Below are 3,612 nucleotides of genomic sequence, written 5' to 3' on the forward strand. Positions count from 1 at the left end.
TGCAAGGATTCCAAACATAGTTTGATTGCTATAATGGATTTAGCTGATTGGCCTCTAAATATTTGAATGACGAATATATCTAAAAATATACTCGTACTTTTAGAAAACTCAAGTAAGTTATGATAATTTAAAATAATTCAAAAGCTTTTTATTTTAAATAATTTAGATGAACCTATGTCTGATTCCATACGCGTTTGGCGTCAGGCCAAATTGGTAGCAGCAGGATTTGCAATGCCGTCTCAAATGCAACAACAGAACAAAAGGTTTAGCAGCGGAAAATATAGTATATCAGTGCTAACACTAGGAACAGTGGAGTGTTTCACAAAGTGGACACATTGCATCGTGAAGCTTAGCAAATGAAAATTGCAAAATTACATCGTTTTAAAATGTTGGAGTTGATAGAGTGGAAGAGGATGAGTATGTTGATGGTTTAGAAAGTTTACTGCTGTTCAAGGATAATTATTATGATAACTTCGTGTTGTAGCTGTACATACAAGGTCAGAAGAAAAATATTTTACTAGAAATCTTATATTTCTTTAAAGTATATATATAATTATATATTATCTAGTAATCCAAGCTAAATTAATAGTTGTTCACACAAGCAAAGCATTTCATTTTAATACAGTCATTTACTACATAATGCCTTAAATTATCTGAGTTTAGTAAATTTTAAAGCCAGGTTATGGATGTTAATGACTTGTAGTTAATTTATGAAGCTACTAGTTTTATTCATAGAGAATGGATTTTCTGCTATTTTTTAATTAATTTCTTTTAATAGGAGAGTGAAAAGTGAACATTTTCAGTTTTTAAAACTTCCTATTTATTTATAATACTTAACCTATATTTAATTAATCTTCATATCTCGGGAGAAGAGCTTGATAACATATAATTTTAATATTTATAGAATACAATAAGCATTTTTCTTCAAATTATTGTTTCAATGAAGTTATAACATTAATAGATAACATACGTATGATTGATGTGATGTCTAGTGAGTAAATAATATAATTATTGTAGCAATTGCCGGGGGTTTGTGAAAAAATTGATTAATTGATCAATTGATGTTAGTTATTTATAAAATGTGTTCCCATTAATGGTTTATTATATATATAATAAAATTTATTTTTTATTAAGTGGGGGTCTTTATAATTTGCGACTAAGTAGTGACATATATGTTGTTCTTTCGTCCACCTTACTAACTGGAGACCGTACAATTCTAAACGAAACTACGGTATTGACTGCTTGTGCCCAAAATTACATATTCATATCTATCGCATGAATCATCGTGGGTCTTAGCTCCGTTGCTGTTTCTATCTTTCGTTCTACACACCCAGTCTGCTGAGGCATCAGTCTACACTGTCCAATAATGCTCTACATTAATTTGAATACAAATTTGCATTAGTTCGTCATTTTCACATTTAAGGTCATTGAATATTATATTAAGGGTAAAAGTATAACAATTCTATTCCTTTTTGTTTTTAGTTTTAATTTAAGTGAGCTTTGCTCCCACGTCATATATTTGGGATATTTAATATTTGTTTTGAGCTGAGAAATAAAGTCTCGTACTTAAAACAATTTTAACACATTTAACACCTATTCTTATATTCCATAAATATTTTTGTGTTGAGAATTTGATGGAAAGGTGAACTTTATGAACTACACTACGATATTAACATATTTAAGCACATAAAAATTCTGCGTGTTCGTCTGTTGCGTGCTTATATCATGTCGGGGTCACCAATATATAGCGTGGTTTCTGTACTTGAATGGAATTAAAAGCACAGAGGCTATATTTAAATGTGAAAGTTATTTATTGGGAAACTAGAAACTTCCTATGGGAAAATAATTTTCTTTATGGAAAATAATTTTGGAATAAATGGAATAAAATTTTTTAAATTTTGCATTCTCAATATATTTGAATTGAAATCCAGGTTACTGTAATTATTGAGAATATCGACGGCTACACTAAGATACTTCATATTTTTTTTTTTTTTTTTATTTTCCATAGTAAGTATACATTGGTCTAGTTTATTGAGGACATTAAGTATATTTTAAAATTCAATTAAGTTAAGGAAAAGTTTATTGACTATCTGTTCAACAACAGAAATTTATATTAGTTGGGGAGTAGATATAAATAAAAGCTATTAAATTTATAAGTATTGATAATAAAATTAATTTAATTAAGATCAAACTAAGTCCACTGGGCGTGTTTTTTTAAGTCTGTGACGTCTTGTGAGCTCAACTATAGGAAGTAAGCTAATATTGGAGTTTTTATGTACAGTGATTGTTGAGAGATATTTTCTACTTCTAGTTTTGATTTCTTCGTTGATTGTTGGAATTTGAACGATTTAAGACTGTTGCCATTGGAAAATGTTTATACTAAAATTTTTTTGATGTTCCCCATATTTGTAATTCGTAAATTGGTTTAATTATCATTTTATAGAATAGGATTTTATTATTTAAGCTAAGTTTAGATTTTTTATTCAGTTGCCAATACAATTGTCTTTATTTTTCTTTAATTTGTAACTGCTTTTTCACAATATGATGTTTCCATGTTAGTTTAGAGTCAAAATGTACACCCAGATATTTTGCTGATTCGATTCCTGGAATGGGTTTATTGTTAAAGATGATAGCTATTGAGTAAAATTTTGTTTTAGTTGTAAATATTACTTGTGAAGTTTTGTTTTCGATGATTTTTATTTCCCAATTATTAAACCATTTTTAGTCGTATTAATTGTTTGTTGCATTTTGGAAGTTGGAAGCAGTACTGTGTAATCTACGAACGTTGCTAGCATTGAGTTTTTACTGGTTGGTTCAGGAATATCTGAAGTATAGAGAAGATACAGTAGGGGACCCAATACATACATACGTAACATAACTTTAAATGAGTTCGTAAAAGTTATGAGGTAACATTTTTTTTATCTTGTGTAAAAGTCCTTTGTGCCATACTTTATCAAAGGCTTTTTCAACACCGAGAAATACACCAACACAAAAGCCATCTTCGTCTTAGTTTATTAGGATTTTGTTCACCACTCTATGGATTTGCTGTATTGTTGAATGATTGCGCCGAAATCCAAACTGGTGGTTTGGTATGGCTGGAATTACTTTTAGTATTGGTTGCAGTCTATCGTATATAATTTTTTCAAAAACTTTAGAAAGTTTAGGCAATAAGCTAATGCGTTTATAAGAAGTCGGTTGAGTAGCGACTTTCCACACTAGGAAAATATTTCAACCTTATTGCAGCATTAAAAATATTTTTAATAAATTCAATAGCATTTGTTGTTAGCTCCTTAAGAATTTTAGTTGTAACTAAATCAGAACCTGGCGCTTTTCCATTGGTTTTATTGTGTTTGATTATTTTATTAATTCCACAATAGTTACAAGTCGTATCGTGTTGTTGATATGTGATGTAAAATGGTTTTCTGCTATTGGTAGTAGCTGTTTTTTTTACTAGTTGTGTTAGTAAAAACTTTTTCAATGTTTTTGGCCAGAAGATTAGCTTTATCACTATCTCATATGGGCAAGATGTTCCATTTTCTTTTCTTAGTGGAGGTTGATGCATGACTTTATGTGTTGGCTTTCTCGTAGCTTTCCATAACGAATAGTTGGTTT

This window comes from Teleopsis dalmanni, chromosome 1 (genome assembly GCF_002237135.1).
Source record: "Teleopsis dalmanni isolate 2A chromosome 1, ASM223713v2, whole genome shotgun sequence".
NCBI lineage: Eukaryota > Metazoa > Arthropoda > Insecta > Diptera > Diopsidae > Teleopsis > Teleopsis dalmanni.